This window comes from Poecilia reticulata, linkage group LG4 (assembly GCF_000633615.1).
Source record: "Poecilia reticulata strain Guanapo linkage group LG4, Guppy_female_1.0+MT, whole genome shotgun sequence".
Taxonomy (NCBI): domain Eukaryota; kingdom Metazoa; phylum Chordata; class Actinopteri; order Cyprinodontiformes; family Poeciliidae; genus Poecilia; species Poecilia reticulata.
Genome location: NC_024334.1, coordinates 7,404,942 through 7,430,632, shown reverse-complemented (window position 1 = coordinate 7,430,632; position 25,691 = coordinate 7,404,942). Strand labels below are relative to the sequence as shown.

Sequence of the window (25,691 nt, the reverse complement as noted above, 5' to 3'; positions counted from 1 at the left end):
TTTTTGTACCTGCTTTTTAAAGACTTACTATTTGGATTTAGGAAAATGACTCTGTTCTTACGGATCAAAGAAAGATTACTTGCACTGARCAGTGTAAGTAACCTTACACTGAGTTCAAGAACGTCTTAACAGAGACCAGATATGTTTTAACCAGACTTTGGCTGGCTGAGGTTCGGACTGGGCCACGGAGAAATGCCCTTTGAGGGACTGAAGACTGGAAAAGCTGAAGAAACACAGGGAAATAACCTCGTCACACAGAATGCTATTTGGTGAAGAGTTTTAGAAGAAGTGCTGATAACTTGCACTACCTGCACACTGGCAGGCACACGTGAAAGAAAAGGAGCGTAGCACACTGCTAAGCGGAAGGGGCAGCAGAGGTACAGGGCATGACAGTGATATGTGTTATGGCCTTTCAGAACTTTTCAAAGTGTCAGCATTACTGTCACTTGCCAAAGGCTTTTTGAGCAGCACATGATGTGTTCAAGAGCAATTCAGTTTAGAGGGCCTACTAGTTGGATWGCAGAAATYTTTTATATAGGAGGTGCATTGTTAAAAATTTGTTTCCTGTGGAATCGGTGTGTAAAAACAATAATGTGGAAAATATAAGATTAGATTTTACAAAAGTGACAGACTATCCTTTGAACTTTTCAGTTCAAAGGCAGAGCTGCACTCAAATGCATGGCAGTAATTTTAAAATTGAAGACAGGTGTATTTTACTGCTATACATAAAACAAACTCCTGTCTGGGCAGCTGGATGAGTTGGGAAGTTATGGTATCCATTCAGTAAAACTCAATCAGTCTCCCTTTAATAACACAGATTATAACACTTGAGACAAAGCAGCATGTCATTGTGAATGGCCCCCTTTTGGCTCGCGCCAAACAAAGATGTGACTAAGAACGAGGATTGAAATGGTAAATCACACTCGGATACGTCTGCCTTCACTAACATAGTGCAGACACCCCGCTCCCTTTAGCGACCTGCTTTGAGTTATTTATGATGTCGAAACTAATCTCACTTAGTGCTACAGGCTCTCCAAAAAGGGGRCCCTCCTCCTGAGTCGACTGCCGAGCAAGGGATGAGGAACAGATTGAGGAAAGGAGAGCAAGCGCAGAGCCACCGAGGACTTATTCAAATCCTCCCTCATAGATTAGCAATCGCAGCTTGACAAGCCGCCCTGCAAGTTATAATTTATTAAATTTTTTKGGAAATCGATGCTGCTTCTTACTAAGATGTCGGAGAAAAAAAGGGATGGGGAGGTGGGGTTGGGTGGGGGGTGGGGGGGTAATCCGTTTGGAATTTACAGGCGATGAAACATGAGACAAACTCACCAACATGTCATCGAGTACTGAGGATGGAGGAAGTGAAGTATTTAAATGAGGTCTGGAGGCATTAAGGCAGCTGTCATTCTGATTGGCGCTCTCTTTCTTTGTTTGTCCATGATGATTAGAAGCTCCCACTGTACGGGCCTGTAAGACTTACRAACATTATGCTTTATGTTTATTACAAACATCATGTTTTATGTTCACACTGTGACTTTGTATAAACATGTTCATCTTTAAATGTATAGTGTATACATAGTAGCTTTAGCTCAGTGTAAAATTGATATCCCAACAYGTTTCAAAAGAAAAATGCAAATATGGCCTTGATGCCTGTTCTTCTGTGATTTCTTTCTCTCTTGACAAAGACTTAACCCATTAAGATAATCTTTCTGCTAAAACGAACAGAACGTGACAAGTRGTGTCTGACGGAATCAACACATCTCCATTGTTGCAGCTTCCTCACTGGGACAGTGTTTTAAACAGATAAACAAAGCGTGTAAGTGAAAGCCAGTCACCAGTCTCTCTCTGCTAATGCTGTCATAACAAAAAAGTTCAGTTGCTTTCACTAATAGGAATAGAAAAACCATGAGAAGTAGCATYGCTACACCCAGTACACAATATAATGATGTTAAGAGATTTTCATAGATGCGTTTATTGCAGAGTTCTTCAAAAGACAATTTTAAACCCATCTTAAGTGCATTTTTCAAACTTAAACATACTGCTCTTGAATGAATGAATAGGCATAAAATATTAGCTTTAATTAGTGATATGCTTGGCTATTCCTAAGCTTTACTGTTTTTATTTCTTTGTGTACAAGGTCCATACAATGATAGAGATTTTCTCATTTTCTGCATATAGTTAACTTTAAATGAAACAAATCGGTTCCAGTTTAAGTGCAGACTTTCAGGTTTAATTAATTTAGTGGGCTGAACGAAAAAGATTGCATAAAAACATGAGGAACTGAAGCTTTTTTTTTTTTTTACACATTTTCTTTATTTCAACCCTCAAAAGGGAGAGAATACATTAAATAACKGAACTTTTTTGCCCTTTTAGATCTTCTCTGTAGCTGCTGAGTTGATATATTARAATAACAGCAAAGTATCTGCGGCAGACCAGGTCGATTATAATCTGAAGAACTTTAAGAGAAAAATGTTAGAAACTAAAGCATCAAGCAGCATAAGGAACATGGTGAGATTTGTTGACGGTTGAGTTTTTTCTGGATTCAGAGTGAATGTGTGGTTTTTGTTTTCTTTATGAAATACTACTTAGTTTTCGTGTATTACTATGTTCATCTTCAAAACTTTCAATAAACCAACCAACCAACCAACAACCATTTGGAGGCCTTAACTCTATGACATTTATAAATATTTGACAACAGATGAGGGGTCTCTGTGGGGCTCCACTCTGAGCACCACAGACAAGTCTGCTAATAAAGCAAAGACTATCAGTATATCCTGTACTGAGGACTGCACAGAGTATCCAGACAGCAGGGAAAACACACACCTTCCAAGTGATGCACGCAAATAGATGCACAGTCTTTGTTTTCGCTCCGTTTCTCACATAGCGACACATGTAGACACTCACATCCATGCAAAAAGGCACACATTATCAAGTAAGAACAGCAGCAAGAGTTTGTAATTCRGTCATCACAATCAATAATRGAGAAAATGAAAAAGCAATTAGATGCTTTGTTACCAGCAGKGATTGCAACGATACTGTGTGAGAAAAGCTCCGTTTCCAAATCATTCCCTTGCATTTGCWCTGACACTTGAGACAAATAGTTGGAAGTAAAATAAGATTGGGATGGCCGGTGTGTGAACAGTCAGAGAATTCTCATTGACTAGATAAGCAATGCAATGTGTGTGCTTGTCAGCGTGTGTGTGTGTGTCCTAGCACGCGTTTGTGTGCATACCTCAGTCATCTTCCCAGACAGCTGTTAACCTTCCAGGTTTGAATGAGAAACAGGTGTTGGGGCCAAGCGCACCCTCTCTGAGGAAAAAACAAAGGCCGTGTAATCGCTGACACATTGCTAATAACGTACTAAATATCACCCAGTGAGGTGATTCAGAATGTTTTGTGGCTGAGTAGTTTGTTTACTGCTGTAGCATGTGTGAATAAAGATTGTAGCACACCTACTGTGTGGATTTTTAAAAGCAAATTAGTGTTTTTTTTTCCAGAGTGCCTTGCAAAATGAATCACACTGGCTTTTTAACATCTTGTAACGTTGCAACAATGTCAACAATGTTGATGCATTTTACAAGATTCTATGTGGTAGATCAACAAAACGTAGAGCTTAACTGTAAAGGAAGAAGAAACAATAGACAGCAGTTTGTTTGCTGCAATTTACCATAGGGATGGTGACACACTGCATGTGGCGGGTTGGTGTTCTACTGCTACTAATAAAAAATAGATAAATAAAGGGGTGAATATATGTGCACGAATGTTTAAGTTTTTCATGTGAAAAATCAGCAGAAAAGATGTAGGAAAAGAGAATCAAATTTCTTTTTAATTATAATTCATATGTGAATTACAAAAAGAATATTGTTGCAACTTTGTGTTCACAGCACTGACATTGTTTGCACTAGTCTACATCTGTGTGTTTTTTATTTGTGATCACCTTTCTCCCCATTCTTCTTTATATTTCTCAATCCCCCTGTCTTTCTGTCCAGTTCTTTATCTTCATCCCGCTGTATTACCACGTACTTAGCAATTCCCTTGTAGCCTTTTTTTTTTCTCAAGCTCCCCCATTTTTTTTACTCAGTGTTGCTCACCCACCCGCACCTTTGATCGCCCTCACCTTTCCATTTTGCATGTGTGCCAGGATCTGAGGGCCAACGACAGTGTACAGCCCAGTGGCCTAAAACTGAATACTTACATAATTGCCAACTGTCTCCAATCATTAGGGGCAGCCCTTAAAAAAGATATGCTTTGCCGACAGCTGTGTCCCCTCGCCTTTGCCAGCCTTTCAAATCGCATTTGCTTTAAAGTGCTAGTCCATATTATTTTTAACCCTAAAGCTGTCTGTGCAATGTAGACAACAGCAGAAATTTATAAAGGACACATTTGTATTCAGAGTTCTGGAATATGAAGTAGATATAAAAAACATTAAGRACAGCAAGCCCGACTCCATGTGAGCCAAACCGTAGAGTTTTTCTCAGGGGATTTTTTTTTTTTAAACCACAATAAACTTCAGCTTAAGTTGATATGATTAATACAATAGGCAGGTGCAGCCAACGTAGCCGCAAAAGAAAGCTAAATGTAGTTCAACTACACAGAACAGCAACATAGAACTGGTCTGTTGTGAAATTTAACAAAGCATTATGTGACACTGATGTGAACATTGTTAGTATAAACTGTTTTAAAGTCAGTTGAAATAGAACAGTTTGTGGAAATAGTGTACATCTCTAGATGTTAGCATTCACCATTAAAATGACATCATTAGCTCATGAGGATCTTCCTAAAACATGTGAGGGAACAATAACCAGTAGAAAATTCACAGAACTTTACACAGGATACATCAATATTCATAGTATATTACAGTTTCAAGTTAGTCGAGCTCATTTTTGTSCATTTTACCTTCATCTTTTACTTGCTGTTTTGGTGTTGTTTTTTGAGAAACCAACCTTCCCCATATCCTGCCACTTTTTGATTTTTGTATTCTTTCTTTTTAAAGAGTGTACATTTCCAAGAGGACAAAAATCACTCAATGAAATAACTGAGTGTATTAGATTTTGTTCAATTCAAAGTTTAAAGTRTCTCAATATTAAATAAGTTGGACTTTGCTTAATGCAAGATAAAWAAACAATTTATATTCAATCTCTAGCGCAGCATCCTTTTATCGTTATAATGCTGATGCACTGGATACAAGCTACCTCCTTGTATCGATGCAAAATGGTTGCTCTTAACATTCCTGTTTGGTTGCAAAAGGTGTTTCAATAAAACCTTTTTTTTTAAACCCAGAGTTCTTTTTGTCCAATCTTGTGCATGAAATGAAATGTAAAATTTTCTTGTGAGATATTAAAAGTGATATACGTTCACATGCAACTCATTTGTTTATAAAACTACTGACATTTCTTTGCCAGTTCCTGCTGAGAGAAGAACGTACATTTCATTTCCTTACTTTCAGAGAGACCTTGCACTRTATGCTTAGTGACAGCTGGGTCAGGTCCCCACATATTGAGGACACAGCTGCCCTGCAGACATGTGCTCATGCACAGAAACACGCATGCACTCATAAATGCGTGCACACACATAAACGCAGACTCCCATGCACACAGCAAGCGTGAGCAGGAAAGCAGAGCAGCGTAGAGAAACATACAACCACATTTCTGCTGTCTGACATAAAGCGTATCTGCAACAAGTATTCAGCAAGMAGCGTAATGTTATACTTACTGATTTCACATCAATGTGTGTAGACAAATTTTAATTAAAAAGAAAAAAAAGAGTTATTGAACTTTGTATCCTTTAAAAATAGGTTTGAAAATTACAGTAGGAATTATATTAAGAAATTTGAATATTATATTAATTTATTTTTGGACAAAGAAGCATGTTAGGATAGTTTTCGTGAGAAACTTCCCTACATGCCCATCTGACTGGGGCCTCAGTTAAATATGAAAAAAACTGAAAGAGGTTAATAAAGCTGTAACTTTAAACACCTGTAAATGGACTGAAATTATATTGTGCTTTTCCAGTGATACTGACCTCTCAGCTGCAGATGACTACTCTGCCCACTGTGCCACAGTTACCTGGAAATTGGTTCATTTTTAGCATAAAATTTGAATAACGTGCATTACATTAAATTACATTACATTAAGTACATTAAAAATGTAAAAAAAAAAAAATCTCATATGCCACATGTTGTAAAAGGTTATTTGGTAATGTTAACTGGAATTTGTGGACAAAAATGCAATTTYATAACTTGTGTTATATGTTTTTATTAAGAAAGAAAGTAAGAAAAAGAATGAGATTCATTTGTATGTCAGTTATATTCACATTTTCCTCCTCCACACTTTTTTGCAGTAATATGCATTTCCATGATATGATCCATGGATATTGCCACATCCAAAACGTTACACGCTAAGAAATGTGAGAAAATAGTTTCATTCCTGACAGATGGCATCTGCGTATGGCATGAAGCATGTAGGTCTAAGATAAATAAAACCTACCATGGCTAATCAAAATCTGGCTCTGTGCTTAGAAAAACGGTGACCTGCTAAGCCTTTTGTTGAGCTTTGAGTCATTATAGTAGATTCTTGCTTTGTTTTTCTTTATATGATGAGTATCAAAGGCCTTACGTGAGAATTAATATGTTTCCACTAATTTGTAGTTTCAGCTCACTCACAGAAGTTTAGCTTCTTATTGTGTATTTAGACATGAAAATGTYTATTTGAATTTCTCTGTGATTCTTAATCTTGAAACTAAGCGTGTAATCCTTATTTTCTGTGATTTTGTGACTAAACTATACTTAAAGGGTTTCATTATTCTAGATGGTAAAGTATGTTATATTCATAAGGTAGCTAACTCCTGATCTCTTTGTCTTACACAGAACTGCAGAGGCAGTTTCAAAAAGCACTCACTGATGAAAAGCAAATCTAATTTAAGAGACTAAAGAAATTAGTTTTCTTTTTTTCTTTCATGAGACAGAAATAAGTATGTCAGAAAGATGGTGTGTAAAAGTCCCCTACCAGAAGCTCCTAGGGGCTATGAATCAACCATGAAGGATAATCAAATCAAATGCAAATGCAGTTTGTGTGAAATTTTTTTCTGCACTTGATGCCCTAAGGGGCCTTTTCAGTTGTAAGAGGAGGGTCTGTACATAATGATGGGTCACGCTTGAGGGTCCTTTGTAAACATGGTGAGTGGGAGTCCTATTCTTGGGGACAAGATGGAATTAGCCCAAGACAAAGAGAGGTGTGAGCAAGGAGCATGAGGATGTCTTTTGCAGCCCAACCAAAACTACACCGACAAATAATATCATTAAAACTCAACACCACCAAAGAAGTCTTCCTGATTTCTTTCAATTCATTGCATGCATTTCTAATAAAAAAATGCTTGGTATTATTTTTATACATTTTACACACTACAGAAAAAAGTAAGTACGGTTTAAGTGCACATGTCTGAGCCGTTCAGTCTTGTCCTCTAAAACAGGTAGAAACGAGATTAATGACACCTGTGAGCATCAGAGTAACGATGCCGGTTGCAACCAAAGCAGAGACCTCAACGTCAAACTTCAATGCTTGTAAATCTCTGCCTGCTTTTTTCACAGAATTCTGACTTKAATCTCAGAATTCTGACGCTAATCTTCTGTTATCAAAAATCTGAATTCTTTTTTATTTTTTTTTCAGTGGCCCTAATCATCTTCCATAGGCATCACGCAACTTCAACAAATCAAAACAATAAATGATTGGATTAATTTAGCTGCATTAATTTCTCCACTACCATAACGTGTCTATTTAAATAGAACTTAAAAAAAAGACAGAGATAGAATTCAAAATCTTAAAAACAGACACAGCACAATAAAATCCAACTAATCAGTACAGTCAATGTCACATTATGTTAAAAGCNGTTATATTCACATTTTCCTCCTCCACACTTTTTTGCAGTAATATGCATTTCCATGATATGATCCATGGATATTGCCACATCCAAAACGTTACACGCTAAGAAATGTGAGAAAATAGTTTCATTCCTGACAGATGGCATCTGCGTATGGCATGAAGCATGTAGGTCTAAGATAAATAAAACCTACCATGGCTAATCAAAATCTGGCTCTGTGCTTAGAAAAACGGTGACCTGCTAAGCCTTTTGTTGAGCTTTGAGTCATTATAGTAGATTCTTGCTTTGTTTTTCTTTATATGATGAGTATCAAAGGCCTTACGTGAGAATTAATATGTTTCCACTAATTTGTAGTTTCAGCTCACTCACAGAAGTTTAGCTTCTTATTGTGTATTTAGACATGAAAATGTYTATTTGAATTTCTCTGTGATTCTTAATCTTGAAACTAAGCGTGTAATCCTTATTTTCTGTGATTTTGTGACTAAACTATACTTAAAGGGTTTCATTATTCTAGATGGTAAAGTATGTTATATTCATAAGGTAGCTAACTCCTGATCTCTTTGTCTTACACAGAACTGCAGAGGCAGTTTCAAAAAGCACTCACTGATGAAAAGCAAATCTAATTTAAGAGACTAAAGAAATTAGTTTTCTTTTTTTCTTTCATGAGACAGAAATAAGTATGTCAGAAAGATGGTGTGTAAAAGTCCCCTACCAGAAGCTCCTAGGGGCTATGAATCAACCATGAAGGATAATCAAATCAAATGCAAATGCAGTTTGTGTGAAATTTTTTTCTGCACTTGATGCCCTAAGGGGCCTTTTCAGTTGTAAGAGGAGGGTCTGTACATAATGATGGGTCACGCTTGAGGGTCCTTTGTAAACATGGTGAGTGGGAGTCCTATTCTTGGGGACAAGATGGAATTAGCCCAAGACAAAGAGAGGTGTGAGCAAGGAGCATGAGGATGTCTTTTGCAGCCCAACCAAAACTACACCGACAAATAATATCATTAAAACTCAACACCACCAAAGAAGTCTTCCTGATTTCTTTCAATTCATTGCATGCATTTCTAATAAAAAAATGCTTGGTATTATTTTTATACATTTTACACACTACAGAAAAAAGTAAGTACGGTTTAAGTGCACATGTCTGAGCCGTTCAGTCTTGTCCTCTAAAACAGGTAGAAACGAGATTAATGACACCTGTGAGCATCAGAGTAACGATGCCGGTTGCAACCAAAGCAGAGACCTCAACGTCAAACTTCAATGCTTGTAAATCTCTGCCTGCTTTTTTCACAGAATTCTGACTTKAATCTCAGAATTCTGACGCTAATCTTCTGTTATCAAAAATCTGAATTCTTTTTTATTTTTTTTTCAGTGGCCCTAATCATCTTCCATAGGCATCACGCAACTTCAACAAATCAAAACAATAAATGATTGGATTAATTTAGCTGCATTAATTTCTCCACTACCATAACGTGTCTATTTAAATAGAACTTAAAAAAAAGACAGAGATAGAATTCAAAATCTTAAAAACAGACACAGCACAATAAAATCCAACTAATCAGTACAGTCAATGTCACATTATGTTAAAAGCYAAATCTTCCATTTAAGATTTAARAATATGCAAATRCAAGGAAGTCYCATATCTCTGAAAAATWGTTTTCAGTGGCTAATGGTACAGGRAAAAAAAGAAAAGGTTCATTAASAGCCTTGTGGCTCCAGTAGRTCAGCACAGGAWAAGGTACTGCTGTSGATCCTTAAACTTCTTTAGGAGAGGTTGCATTTCATACACTGATGAGCCTCTGAATCCCACCCGTTGCTCCAAGCATGAAATCAGCATGCCATTATCAATTGTTTCAATCTAGGGATCTAAAACTACTAGAACTACATAATTTTCACAATTGGTTGCTAATTTTTGTTGATGTTGTTGTTGTTGTTAAAAACGGTCAACAGAGCTGATTCTGTGTTGTTGAGTTGCTTTAAAACACAAATGAAAAAGTTTCAGGATTTATGTTTTTCCTAGGAGTCCTTTAGTTTGTAGTTGACTCTCATTTCCTGTATTTTACTAAGAAAAGGTCATTTTRAGACTGGCATAAAATATATAAAATAGCTGAGCAGAGCTCAGGTTTCTTCATCAGATATGCTTCAAGTCCTTTGGTACCTGGCCCAATATCAGACTGCGATTAATTTAAGTTAAGACTAAAAAGTCTCAGTGTTGGAAAGATCTCAAATACACATAGTTTAAAATGACACATATAGACTTTATGCATTGATTCATACTAAGGTATCAAATATTTACATATTACACAGGTACATAAAAATGTATGATATATATACATTAGCCTATCAAAAATTAGAACATGGTGAAGCAACATTATGACTGTCCACAGTGAAACAAGATAGACATAAATCTGGACTAGAAGAGTGCCAGTCTTATGAGAGTTCTCATGTGGCTTTTAWTTACAATGGTCTGGTCAGTAGTGTTTCATACTTTACTATAATTTAGTGAGGAAATGACCAAAGCCATAGGTGGTAACTAATCAGTAATTGACATGTAGTTGCTGTGAAAAAATGTTTTTGGAATTTGAGATCTTTGTACAATAGAGCAGTGCATTATTACTTATATATGTATAAATAAGTACACAGTGTAAACTACCCCTACAGTGACATTATTTTCTCTGTTGGATTCCTCAAACAAAATCTTTTGTTCAAATATCTAACAATTTAAAATTTATTCTAAACTCTCATTTTCTTGCTCTATTTTTGATTTTCATTCTTTTTTGTTGTTGGTAATTTTAAAATATATGGATTTTGCCTAAACAAAGAATTTATTTGAGGACGATTTTTCACTTCCAGGGTTAGGAGCCATCAGTTCTGTTGTTTTTTTTTTTAGTTAAATATTTTCAGTATGCCAGTGTGGACATATTAAGAAAACCTTCAGACTCATTATCACCTTTTTTGTGAACTGCCAAAAAATAAAACGAAATGAGTGTTTTGGGTAAACCTTTTGACTTATGTGAAGTTAGCATCCAGTTTGAACAGTTGAATTAAAAATGAAGTCACGTTGAAAGCAAAACGATGACATTCAAAACCACGCGGAATGAGGCTGGTTCATCACAGCAGGATGCCAAGACCGTCATAGTTAAAGGCAACGCCCTCGCAGAAAAGAGCAAATGGGCTCTAAACACGTTGAAAGGCTTACTACAAAGAGATCTTGAGTTTACTACTCTTGAAGAACCTCAATAGAAAAGAGTAGGAAACAATAGTGGGTTAACGTGATTGTAATTGTGGCTTTGAGAAGGACCAGGCGATTTCTGTTGTCTTTGCCGTTCCTTTCCCAGTGAAGGGGAAGTGAGGCGTACTGATGACAAAAGTGACAAGTAATTGGGAGCACAAAGGAGCTGGTTAACCATGGCCCTAAACTTCAGGAAGTGTTAATCAACTGRAACCTGAGGCAGCCAAGCTACTGTGCAATTTTTGCCCGGAGGTAGATTGGATTTTAGCAGCTGGAACGTAGCAATGGGCAGATTGGGTTATAAAGGATTTGTTAAGTACGGCTGATTTGCTTGATTTGCTTCTAACATATTTATTGAGACTTCCTGCCAGAATTTCTTTTCTTCATTAGAAGATAACTGGAGCTTACATTCGTAATGCAATGCTGAAAAGAGCAAACCAAAATGTACTGTTGCGTACAAACTATTCCTGTCCTCTCTGTTGTGATAATATTGAAGACACTGGGTTGTAYTCTTTTTCCACTTTAGACACAAATTAATTATGATACGCCTTCACCCTCACAGCTTAAATAACACATTGTAGGTTTGTTTTATCCCTATGTGGCACAGCCACGAAAGAGCACGACAACAGCGGGATCCATTTAAAACATCCAGATTAAATACTAAACAGATTTTCTGGGCACATTATAACGGCTCTGTGATTCCAGTGACTTGCAGTGGAATTTGCGGGTTCGGGAATAATGAACTGCCCAATCTTTGTGTACACAAATGTATCTTTAATGAGTAGTGTCCCAGTTGTTCAATTCATTACAGAGGCTGTCTAACGCTTTCATCCTGTGCTCACCCATGTATGGCCTCAAACCGTGTGTGTCACAGAAGTTGCTTTGTGTGACTCCCTGTGTGCGCAAGAGGAAATAGGGAAGGGTTAGTTTTAAGTATGAACACATTTGTATTAAATATTTCTGCCCTTCTAGCTTGAGAAGCCAGCCTTAATTAGCACTGTCTGCCCGAGTCAATGCCATGCACGCCTGCCCACAAATAGGCAACAACAGCATGAAGCAAGAAAGAGCCTTTTCACCTTAAAGCAACATTTTCTTTCCCATGTGCAATTTTAGTAAGGGCTCACAGGCAAAAGCATCCCTTGATTCCTTTCCTTTGGAAGATGGTGACTTCCAGCCGCTGCACTTCAGACACAAGCTTGAAAAAGAAAAAATCCTTAACTTTTAGGCTTTCTGGTAAATGGCTCTTGTTCTCAGTTTTTTGTCCCTTTTTAGGTGGACGCTGAGTAAACTAGTTAGGAATTAAGATTGAGAGTTTTCATGGAATGCACTTCTTTATAATACATCCAATGAGCACCTCTGAGGGATCAAGTTCAARCTTATCTGGCTGCTTTGATTGAGATTTTATGTGTTGGCAACTTTTTCTATCTTCTCACTCCTAACACTTAAAACTGTTGACTCAATGGGAAATCTTTGAAGAGGAACTGCTGTGACCTTAATTAAACATATGGAAAAACTGGGCACCCACGCACGCACACGCAAGCACACGCACACACACACACACACACACACCCGCACACCCCCGCACGCACACATACACACACACACACACAGCTTGAATGTAAAGCAGGCCTATAAAAATATTCCATACATTTTCTGTGGCCAAAGCCGACCTCAGAATGTTAAGAATTTCATTTGATGTTTCAATAAAGTTGTAACACGGCCCCTCCTGCTGCTAAGACATCTTTTTAGTGTCTCACTATTGTCTATCCTCAGTCATAGTGTTTAGAGAATCGATATTGATCCAGTTGTAGTCAAGAAAAATGAAACAAAATGATTATGATAATTATCTTAATCTAGTCATCTGACATACTTTCAACCAAGCCAAACAAGTTATGCATCACAAATTAAAGAGGACCCTATGATATTTGTATTGTGTTGTGAAAAATGAATGAGCACCACTTATAGTTTTGTGGAAGATTTATTTTCTGAAAAGCTTTGACCTGCCGAAAGTTATTTTAGCCGAAGATGATTTTTCTTGAATAACTGTAACACTGGAATATAAAACCAATCATTTTTCCTGGGCACTAATTAATTGTGCATTTTGGGAGCAGAGGCAACGTTTTGCATGTGTGCGTGTTTTTYGTTTCTAAACAAAGATAAGTTGCCCAGGAAATTAACATTTTAACCTGTGCCACAACTTCTTGTGATGGCAATTAGCGTGGTTAGCATTGCTAACTCTAAACATCTGTCTACATTTATAGTTCCTAAAGAACTGAGACTTTCCAAATGTAGAACATTTAGTGACAGACCGGAGATTAAAATGTCAAAAGGATAAAGCTTAGCAACATTGCTGTAATAGGTTTCAGTCTTTCTGTTGTCTGCAATTTTATTGCTCTCCTGACTGAAGTTGGACATGCACCATTAGAAAACATGGTTTCTAGTTTCTTACATGTTCTTTTTTTTGTTTTTGCTTCTTTGATTTGCTTTTCAGACATTTCACTGATATTTTAATAACTTAAAATACCTCATACAGAATCTATAACAGTGTAATACAAGGCAAAGTGAATAACATTTGTCAAGTCAGTATATGTGGTATGGTGTGATAGTTTTTATAGTTTATTTTAGAATTGTATTCACAAGGCTGTTTTGAAGGAAAAGATCACATGCACTTTCTTTGTGGTCCATACGAATAGCAGATACATCAAACCAATAAACCAATACCTCAAACAGAACTCTGTCTCTGTCAAACTGCTCCTAAAAAAGTTTTTATGGAAAAGATCTGGAGTGCAGACTGAGTAAAGCTSGGCAAAGAGTGAAGAAWTATGACACTTTTATACTTTTGATAAGCAACGTATGATTCTGAGCATAAAATAGAGTTAGTGATGCCACTGGTCTGCAAGCTCAGCACCAAGAGCCACTGATGCCGTATTATTAGTGTGCAAGATGGAGTTAGTTCAGTCATCACCCAGTGTGAGGTGGCGGCTGTCTTTGCTCGTCTGGTTTCTCCCCTGCTCCTCTCTCACTGCATTACCAGCGGGGAGTCGCCTCCCAAAGCCTGAAAAAGACACACTCCATTAATTCTACTGCAGGACCCAGACACAGCTCAGATGTGCGATAAAAAGGAAAGGGAAAAAAAAGGAGATAGAACATCCAGCTCAACTAAAATTCACTGAACAGCACTTTTGTAAAAAAAAAAAAAAAGAAAATAATGTTTTTACATATTCTATATGTTTGTGTTGAAGCACACATTATTAAACATGTATGCAGCAAGGAATGTCTTTCAATCTTTTTGTAAACTGAATTTTRAAAAGACCCATAATTTAATATGAATTAATATTCTTAACTGGCAAAATTCAACAAAAGACGCATCACTGAATAACATTTATGAACATTTGAATCCAAATGTTTTGGCTAKATATTTACCAAATAGTATATGGTGATAAAGCTGCTTCTTTAGTTTTGATGTTTGAGAYTTAACCTCTAATACTGACAGATTGTTTGACACCGTCATGCGTAACATCATCTGCAATTTGTCACCTTTGCTGGTGAAGTATTTGCAATGCACTTGTAAAATATCATATAAAATACTTTTTTTTGTTTGTTTGTTTCTGTTGCACTCGATGTTGACAACAACTGCAGTTTTGTGCTCTGCAAAAAATATTCCTTTCTAATAAAAAATTTAAGTGAACTCTAAACTGTCCTTCCGGTGATTCATATACAAAATTTTCTCTGTAGGTTTTGGACTTTTGTTGCCATTCAAGAACACATTAATGACCAGAGGAGTGAGGTTATTGATTTATGCTTTTTCACAGGAGGTACAGGAGAGCAATCAGCCTCTTCCTCATAACATACGGTGCATCAAAATAATTGGCAGTGTCCAATTATCCTGTGATTCATGTTCAGGAGATCTGACAAGTCAAGTGAATCCAAACTTTTTWAATCAGGAAGCCTCAAATATGAATTAYAGATGGCTGACTGAATAAAACCCAGCATTTGAGAAATTACACAAAAACAATCTAGCTACAGTGACACAAAATGTCAGTTATTTTTGCCTTTTTATATGCCTAAATGTTTCATATAAACATGTGTTGAACCACACAAAAAAAACTTGGCCAAAAAAATAATAGCTGTTTTAATAAGACAATTTTAAGACCAACAAAAAGTATTTATAAAGACCAAAACAATCTGACCCTATGTAAAAAAAAAAAAAAATGAATAAAAAAAATCTAACAAATTGATTGTTCCTTAAACCTGACAACCCTTGACCTTGACTGCTGGCATTTAAGCTTTTCACCTATGTCAAGCAATTTTGGCCCACTCTCCTTTGCGTAATTATTTTAGTTAGCAAGCGKGAAGGGTTATGAAACAGCATCCTAATCAGATTTAAGTCCAGACTTTAACTTGRACACATAAACCATTTTCTATCCTCCCCTWCTTTGGACCATTGTCCTGCTGCAAAAASAGACGCTCTTGATCTTAARGTCAAAAACTGACAGCCAGAYGAATCACTTAAAATTTTCTGATGRAGAGCARAATTATTGGTTTCATCAATAATAGCAAGTYATCRAAATTMAAAAACAGCAAAGTAGCCCCAGACTATCATGTTTACCAGGAGGCAATTACTTCTTCATATCAGACCAGGTTGAGTTGGATTTCTTTTTYTTMTCTGAAAATATTAAATCACCAGTTGAAAACAGTTTMCCAGTATTTCATAYTGGTTGGAATAAAACTATTTAAAATTGATGCACACTGTGATTGCAGTTAATCATGATCAACTCCTTAGAGAATCTTGCTCCATCGTAAGGTAATTTTACACTAAGATAGATGTGTATATAATTTGTMTTTTGTAGCCCACTCTCACTGATTAAGGTTTTTACCGTTGACTTCTGTCCAGGTCTTGCAGTTATGTTTCCGAATGCATGAAGTGTTTGGATTGATCAACCATAAAGTAATGAGGTCACATGAAAATGTCAGCATCAATTACTCATATTGCATGCACTAAAAAAACAGCATAAACAAATGTAAAAGAAAACGACTAACGGAATCAAGAACATTCTATGTCTGTTTCAGGTAGGTCGTCCTAATTATGAATCATATCATTTATGTATCCTAACATGAATTATTGTCACACAAATGTTTTCATATGGTGTAGAAATCCTACTTAAATTATTCAGACRAATAATRTGTATMWAATCAAAYTGTCTGTAGCCCAGATGTAGYTCAGATGGACACTAAGTTATGGCAGGTGTAAAAGCCCATCTACATTCTACAAAGAAAGTTATACTTAGTTTGTAATTTGCCTCTCTTCAGCTATTAGCGTCATAGTTTCACTGTCTCTACACTCTTTATTGAGTGTATAGACGGCATATTTGTACTGGTTTTCAATTCTAGTCAGTACACTAATATGAACATATTGGCCAATGGAATGTGCAGAGTCCTGCCCTGAGGACACTGTAAACAATGTGCACAGCTGTCACACCCACCTATTTCCAGAGATGGACACTGAGAAAATTGGAATAAGTAACAAATGTCTAACATCAAGATCCCACATGAAAGATCAAGAACCATGCTCAAACACTTTATAGGGTAAGGACACAATGACAGGTCAAGCTTGAGACAGAGCATTTGAAAAGAAAATGTCTTCCAACCATGAAATGTCATTGCTGTCAATCACTAGGCAGATTTAAACTGGCATCAGAGACGGTACAGAGTGGCTTCTGTCAGTTAGGACATTTCATTGTTGCTTTTGAAACAGAAGGACCTTAATTCAAACAAATAAATACAAAACTATGCCTGGGAGTCTATAGTTTGATCAATGTATTCAAGCCCATGATCACATTGTCCATTTGATTSCAATCAGGGAAATGTGATTMTTTCTGATAAAGCCAAGAAATACTAGTAGGTAATTTGTGATACTTGTAAACTAGGCTAGTGGAAGCTCTAAGATGAACATGGTGGTATAAATTGAAATTAAGTTATACTCCTTAGAGTGTTTGTGACGCACACACACACACACACRCRCRCACACACACACACACACACACACACACACACACACGCACACAATTCTGAAAAAAACAGGCAAATAGTTAACCTTGTTGACTGAAAATGTTGGAGGTTTTTGGTTTTGATGGATTTAATAAATAGGTTATCATTTAGTCTCTGACCAGTGGATGCTTAATCTGAATCTAATCTAAGAAAAAAAAAACTGGCCAATTTCAGCTTCTGGTCAATCAACTAGAGCATCTCTAGCTTTCTAGTGTACGCAGTGAAAAAGTTTGTTACCTTGTTAGATATACTGTTGTACAAAAAATTGTAATGGTCTGAGTGACAGCTGTTCCTGCTGCCATACATCAGACAAGTGGCTAAACGTTACCAGCTACGTCAGAGCTTCAGATGGAGTACCACATCAAGGAAAAAATGCTAGTTGTATCAGATTTCTATTAATGCCAAAACCACTAAAGTGGATCATACCACTGTCTGATTGCAAGGGGAGGAGAGAGTTGATGTTAATCATTTGTTCTGTTTTCTTTTTCTTTGGAAACATAGTCCTGACCCAAAAATGATTTTTTTTTATAGGTCAATTATCATTACCTTTCTGACTAGTATTTTTCACTCAAGTCTAGCATTCAAGTTGTATTGTAAGTTTGCTGGTTGGTATTTCCTATTTTTTTGTGAAAACAATGATCTRATCAGCCACTAATTGAAGGGTAACCCCTCGCACCCCTCTGAAAGCTAAACCCCACCCCTCAAGTCAGAATCTTTATTTTATAWGTAGTGTATTTACGGTATACACTGTATAGTGTACTTGAAGCAGAAATCCCCACATATTTAAAAAAAAATTCAAAACAATTTCAAAAGATAGTTTTAAATCTCAAAATAGCAAATGCAACCGGCAGACCATAGCTCTTCAAGAAAGAGCTAAAATCACTGAATACATGTAGATTTCATTCACAGCACTTAATTGAGTTAGTCTCATAAAATCGTACTAAATTATACRAAATGTGAAATGTAATGTGTTGGATTGTGGGAAAGTGTAAAAACATTTGTATCTCAAAACACAGTTAAAGYCGTTTTCTTGCAGTGAATGTCAATTTCACTTGTCAAAAGACAGATACTTACATGCATAATTTGTTCTTCTCAGTCTCAAAACAGAATTTTATTTTAATTTTTTTGCAGCACATCATTTAAGTGAGATAAATGATTTAGGTGAGATAAAAGATAAACTATGAGCCAGAGAAGGAGAGGCTACATCAGCTTCTGCTTGGATGAGCATGTAGGGCACGGATGCACCACGCGCCCTGAGGTGAGTGTAGAAGGGCTTTTTTTCTTTTTTCTTTTTCTCTTTTTATATATACACGTCAAGCAAGCTTCACTGCTTTCTTGTGACACAGCTCCTGCCTCAGAGAAGAGTCGGGCCTTTTTTGAATTCTGAAAAAAAAAACGTGTATTGGTATAACTGATTAATTGTTTAAAATAAACATATTGGTAGTTTTTTGTATGTAGCATCAGTAGAAGTTTAATCGGTTTTGATTTGAAGCATTCAAAGCAAATATTTATTTATTTGCATTTGAGCTGTTTTGATAACGGGCTAGAGCCCATTATCTAGTCTTACTCATACTTTAAATGTTATTCCTACCTGATGGACATTCCTTTAATTTAAGAGAAACAATGGTTAATTTATTTTCTTCTTTAAAATGGGACATTTCCCTTCAAAAGTATTGATATTGCTCATTTCCGTGAGCGCTCCATTCCTGACAGACTGATGGCAGGCTTGGGAGAGATTCTTCTTCGGCAGGGTCAGTGCGTCTAGCTTGATGGTAAGGTGGATGGAGGTGAATGAAGAACAACACTGGAAGACAAACTGTTATAACCATCTAAAGAGACAGAGACAGAAATTCACCTTCCAGTAAAACAATGTACTACATAACAGCCAGGCTTCCAGTGAGATGTTTTCATGCCTCCATGTGTTAGAATCACCCCTTGACCTTACAGATTTAGATCCAATTGAGGATTTTTGGCGACACTGTAGAATTGCTTTTTGCATATGCTCCCCATCCAGTCTGACTGAGCTTGAGCTGTTTTGCTAAAGAGCTCCAAGAAGCATTTGCAACTATGTCAATCTGTAGATGTGCAAAGCTATTTTGAGACATATCCAAAAAGACTTGTAGCTGGGGCCTGAATTACACACACACACACTCGCATGCGCACGCACACACACACACACACACGCACACACCCCCACACACACACACACACACACACACACACACACACACACACACACATATATAAAATGGAATGCTATGTTTACCAAGACCAACAGTGCATGCTTTGCTTTGGTCTTTAGATGATTTCAAAAAGTCGAATAAATATTATTTTCAAATATGATGATAGTCCAGATTACAAGTCTGTCTGTTATTTTGCTTGCATGAAACTGAAAAGTTTGGGTAGCGATGYTTTAGGTGCCATGCATGGCGTGGTGTTTATGCAAATGTTTGGGTTGTCAGGAGACAGTGCTGAATTTAACATACTGAAAGAGATTTGGTTTACTCTGTTCTTGGGAATGTGACCTATCAAATCTTCTGATGGAAATGAGCAATCCAATCCTTATTCCTTGTTAGAAATCCTTGGTGAGATTAGATATATAATTTGAATATGAATAAGACTATCTGGGCTAATTATAACCCCTCATTCAGCTACTCAGTTTGCACAGAGCAGTAGCATTTGAAAAAAACGACTGGAAAAGAAGAAAAAGACAGATGATTGGAAGATGAGCGCAAAGAAGAGGATGGAAAGGAGGAGGAGGAGGGGGTMGCAGGAAAGAAATGATGAGGAAGAAGTCAAAAGATCAATCCCTAGTTTGGGATTATCTGTTCCCCGATAACATCCTCCACCCCACCCACTGCCATGAAGATATGCTCTCTTTCAGGGTAAATAATTCATTCACCTCAACATGCACACTTACACACATATACGCAAAAAGCACCTTCACTCATACCGCATCCCCCATGCAGATAATGCTGCTGGCCAAATTTATACCTAGCTTTATAGTTACAGTCTCCAAATGCGATTAGCGCTTATCTGAAGAGAGACCAAACTACCGTCATCATCGAGTTCATCGTCATATCCATATTCATGTCTTTTAAATCCCCTCYGGAGTAAAACTAAAGGGATTGTAGCACCTGAAAACACTTAGCTCTTAGTAGCGGTGGAATGATTGCAGATTCCTCTATTGAGGTCAGAGCTCAGCATAAAACATTTTCTAGAGTTTTATTCTTGCCAAGAAGCATTGTTTGGGGAAAAAGGTTGTGCAAACCAAACATTGTAAAAACATCTTTACCTTTAGCTAAGCAGCATACTTGATTCAAACTAGTTCACACTTTTCCACATCAAGATAATAGTATAGGCAACAATGTTTCTTCTTTAGAATCACAAATTCTAAAAAATTGACGTGGTGTCAAACTTTTTTTTTTTCTCATTTTAATAAGTTTAAAGRACACATCCATTATATGAAATTAAAACAAATATATTTATTTTTTTATTTGTGAACCTATTCAGTCATCCACATATGAGTTTGATATTGGAGGGTATTGCCTCTGCATCTTGTTTATGCATAAGCAATAATGCTTTAGAAAGTGGTATTTCTATTGTTGATCTGTTTGCTTTTTCATGTACTAAAGTTTGTATGATCACCTCCTGTGGTTCTTATCCAAGCATTTTGCCCAAAACCAGTCAGGGCTAATTTGAATCTCCAAGAGTGCTTGATCACAAAGCCTAAGCAATATAAGTTTTGTCCTGTGTAATGATGAAATGTACCTCCCATTAGGGCAGAGATCCATGTTCTGCCTAGATTTTTGTGACTGTGTTTGTTCATGGCAGGAGTGACGATAAGACTCCCAGTCAGAGGGTGGCACCAAAATGAAGGGTCAGACCATGAGCAGCAGAAAGAAAAAAAAACAACAAAAAAACCCCAACTCTGAAGCTTGTTGTACAGGCATGCAACAGGGTGAAATATGCCATTAACTACCCCTTAGAGGCTGTTAGTGTAGTGAACTTAAAGTATGTAGTGCAGTGGAAAGTGTAGATCTCRGAGGTTATTTTAGCTACAAATTGTGTAAACAAAAAAGGATCACGTTTTTTTTWATTTCAAGGACCAAGAAGCTCATGTACATGGACACAGAAAGGCATGTCAAGCCCTTAGGGTGACTTATATGTCCAAAAATAACTCAAGGACAAGAACTTTGAAAACAACTGTATACTGCATTTCAGTTTATTAAAGGTAGTAGTACCCTTCAGGAAGTCATCTGATCATGGTAAGTAGAAAGCCAAATTTATTCAAAACACAACTAGAAACATTCAAATGTTAGAAGATGGAAAACACTCTGAGTGAAATGCTAGATTAAAATATTGTCTAAAAGATGAATTGCAATGCTGCACTACAGGGATGATTAGGCTATGAAAATAGTTATTGTACGTGGGAGGACGAAGAAACGAAAGAAAGAYGTTACAGCAAAATAGGTCAAATATCTGCATTCACATTGGCAGACGTTAAACTGTGTACCTCTCTTTGTTTTGTCTTTTATGTAGCCTTGCATCGTACAYCCACAGCTATTTTAAAGAAGTAAGAGGGGTGATTTAATTGGCTATTATTTATTGGTAAAATAAATRATGGCAACACCATAATACTGGGGTGATTATTTAGATTTTTGTTGTTTCTGTCTGCCTTATTTCTTGCTCCCATTGATTCGTCATCATGCTTAACCTACTGGTTAAGCATGATGACRAAAGCAGAATGTCCAGAATGCAACCAAACTCCATTGCTGCTGTCTCCACACCTGTTACTAGACTGTACATMTTTTGTTGCTATATTAACCCTTTCAGTTTTCCCGTTATTTTAGTATTTTTTGAAATAATTATTATTGTCCCACTGTGCTATAGAAATGTTGTGTCTACCTCAAGTTGGTTGTTGATCTCTTCTTTGACACATTTCCTTTATGATCTCACAGATAAATCCTCTAGTGACCTGCCAACAACTGAAATACGCTGTCTTGACGKTAACTATTGGCCTCCTGAAGATGACGCTTCAGCCATTACTTCCCTGTTTTCTGTTTTTGTCAGCACCCACCTGCCCGATTCCCTCTGATGATCAGCAAGCCAGAGGTCTCAACAGTAAACCTTWGAGAAAAAAAARKKKTWAAAMYYCMRKWAAWWAWWAWKSYYYTTTWAAWTWMMAWTWRTTWMCMAWTTWAMCYTYCYYYTTTTTTTTTCTTTATCYTTTGTGCAATTTCCAATTCCATTTTTCAGCACTTTGCTTATAACGGTTGTTTGTCAACCTGAACAAAGTCAAATGATGACTTTAGACAACTTCCATTTATCACATCATTGTGTTTTCAGTTATTTGAATTACTTAGATGATTAAATTTGAAGGAAAATAATATGGTGCTTTGTTTCTGATCCAAAACCACAAAATGAAATATGTGGTGAACTTGCAGCTTTGCCTTTTCTTACGTTTTTACTCATCCTCCTTCATCTGTCATTGTAACTAATGCATTTTGAGATACAAAATAGAAGACCTGAAGCCTGTGTCGTGGCTTCAGGTCTTCTATACTACTGTAACGAATGTTTCCCATCATCAACCACATAGACCTACCCTCAAAACCACGGCCTCAACGGTTTTTTACCGCTTCCACCTCCTTCTTTGCTGTGTGTGTGCGCGCGCGCAAGAACTGCATGCAGCATGCAGCTGCTGAAAAAGCATCTGAAACCCTGATAGCATCATCACACAGGAAAGAAGCTAGAGAGCTAGACACTAGCTTGCGTTGCTAAATTTGGAGGAAAGGGGAGAAGTGGAGTTGAGTGCTGCATGAAATCTGTCTTATTGTGGAAAAGACAGATGTTCCGTGAGCATGGGAACCCATCAAACCTCTTCACTGTGGCTTTTTTTGTTGAGGGCAGGATCGCAACGTGTCCTTATCCAAAGTTTATCACTACTAATTAGCAACGATGGGTGTGTAATGTGTGTAACTGAATATACACACAAAGGCTTTATGGACGTATGAAAGGGCGGGTGRAAGACTCTGCTATGTAGACATGCATTCACTCCCAACGTTTAGACACTAAAAATAACATCTGGTGATGCRTCTACCCCCTTTTTATGATTTATGGTTTATTTGTATTCGAAGCAGGTGTCTGAAGCAATGGCATATTTTAGTTTCTTGATTATTGGTATTTCAGTAAAAAAAAAAAAAAGCAAGCATTCTTTTTTGTTTCAGTAGACATTTTAGTTGTTAATGACATAATATTCAGGAGGACCACACTGCACAAGAAATGATGCACCCTGAAGCAAGTGGTGTTTCTGTCTCCAAGAGYCAATGCTTTGTGTCAAATCAGAAGAGCTGACTCCCATCGAATGAGAGCATTTATGCTTTCATATGTCAATGCGGCAGCCCATTCTTTTACGTTTCAGGTTAAAGATATTATATAATTAGAATTTGTTGTTTGACACTGTACACACGTACTAGGACAAGATAATATATATGATAATAAATTATTCTCATTATTATGATTGTTTTAGGTAGATTTGTTTGCAGTGTGTTGTTCTCTTGTTTTTGAGCTAAATAAAAATGCAAAGTTTGATTAAATTATTGCACAAAAGTAAAACAATGCCTGCTTTCATAACAGAACAAATGCATAGAATTAGGCAGGTATAAGGCTYTCAAAAAACACTAAATGCAAAAGGACTTATCATAAATCACCTTCTTATTTGCCAAGTTAAGCTAAAATATGAGGCTGTAAATGTTAAAATATTATGAACAGCCAAAAGGACCCTTTACTAGTCGACATACACTACAAATACAGGCTGATGTGGAGCTATGAATTACATCACAATCTTTGCATTTAATACTTTTTACAGTTCCTTGCACACATGTTAGGGGGGGTGTATTATGCAAAACAACTTTTTTTTTTAGCTTTATATAATGTTATAATGTTTTCTCTCATCAAAAGAAGATACCTAGAGTGTTGCTCTGATTCTATTATTGAGGAAAGCTTGAATCTCCTGTGGCAGCCATTCAGAGGTGCCTAAATGCTTGCTCCCACAAAGTGGTGCATATATCCTCATAGCTCCTCCTTGTAGCTGCARTTTCAGCTGAGCTTCCGCCTCACAGAGCTCCCATTCCTTCCCTGCACAGCTCCACCAGACTAGCGGCAGCAGATCTGYGCATCTGCTGAACTTATTGCACGAACTACCTCTCAKTTCAACGCTTTGTGTTATTTACAAATTAGTTACATTCTGGGGTATTAAAGGGTGAATATTCATACAATGCACAGTTATGCATTAAAATTTGTGATTTCCATTAGACAAAAAAACAAAAGTACACATGTTGAAGAGCCTTTAAATGCCATGCATTACATTTTCATATTTATTTAGTGGGCCTCAAACAAATGTACCTTCTCCTCCTTCAGGGAGTCCTGATCACCTAAACTAGAAATACCACAATTGTTTAAGATTCAATTGAAAATGCATTCAATATGAAACTTAGCCAAGTGTATGCGATCCATAAAATAAATACAAGGAARGGAAATATGTATATGGATAAACAATAGAGTACAGAACTATGCCAGTGTATTCCACCACATTTCCTTATAGCTAAGTAAAACACTTTCAACTTCTTTCAGTCTAGTTTTAAGGAGTCTCTTGAAAGCATGAGAAAGGAAAGTTTCTGAAATTTGAAGTTTTGCCTCTATAAAGAGAAAGTTCCTTCATCCTAACTTTTCAGTAATAATTCCCAAGGCAAGAGATGCATATCTTCTCATAATCTGGTTTACCAATCATCTAATCTAATGTGCTGTGAGTGAACTTTGTTCACACCCCAAATCTTCTATCCCTGTCCCCTCTCCCATGCTCCCCCTTCCCCTTCTCTCTGACTCCACTGCTTTCATCACTCCACATCCGCAGGGGAGATGTAAAGCTTTTGGAGTAAATCAAGGCTCTCTCCTTCATAAACGCCTGTGCAATTAACTTAGCTCTTTCTCCCTCTGATTTATGGCAACCATGTTGGGGACTGGAGTCGGTCACAGGCCCTCTGGGTTTCAAAAGTAAAGACTCATTGGCTAACTTCCCTCACACTCTTTCGGAAACACACACTTATGCACACGCATTCACACATGGAACCGCAAAAATTGCTCGCACATACGCAGACTCATTCACATCTGCTGCTCTGAAAAGAAAAATGATGAGTGAAAGGAATAAAAGGGCAATGAGCGAAACAATGCGTCCTAATGACAGAGGAGTTGTTGACTGGAAGCCGCTGCTTCAATTCATCTGACATCGTGTCTTGGAARAAAAAAAACGTAATTCACAAAACACTCATGTAAGCTATAAACTGAATCCATCTACAGCACTTATGTAAAATAATAATAATAAAAAAACATTTTTTTATATCACAATATAAAACTCAGCATGATGTAATTATATATTTTTTTAAATGACGACAAATGTTCACATTTTAGGATCAATACTTTCAAAACACTCAGTGTCTAAATGTTATGAAAATGATAGCCAATACATCAAGTTTTTTTT

General features: G+C 36.9%; 2 long non-coding RNA genes across 3 annotated transcripts in view; one reads left to right on the top strand and one right to left on the bottom strand.

Annotated features, from left to right (window-relative positions):
* The window catches only part of LOC103463451 (uncharacterized), a 93,117-nt gene that overhangs the window by 24,970 nt on the left and 42,456 nt on the right, over positions 1 to 25,691 (top strand). The gene's annotated exons all lie outside the window — the stretch shown is intronic.
* Positions 1 to 25,691, bottom strand: part of LOC103463450 (uncharacterized) — a 40,072-nt gene that overhangs the window by 10,666 nt on the left and 3,715 nt on the right. Inside the window, exons 2-5 of one of the 2 annotated variants that reach the window (XR_001776569.1) lie at positions 14,073 to 14,162; positions 6,022 to 6,065; positions 3,233 to 3,309; positions 1,330 to 1,475 (exon numbers count right to left, since the gene is read on the bottom strand). This is a non-coding gene — a long non-coding RNA (uncharacterized LOC103463450). The remainder of the gene's footprint in view (positions 1 to 1,329; positions 1,476 to 3,232; positions 3,310 to 6,021; positions 6,066 to 14,072; positions 14,163 to 25,691) is intronic. The other variant, XR_533512.2, reaches the window with a different exon arrangement.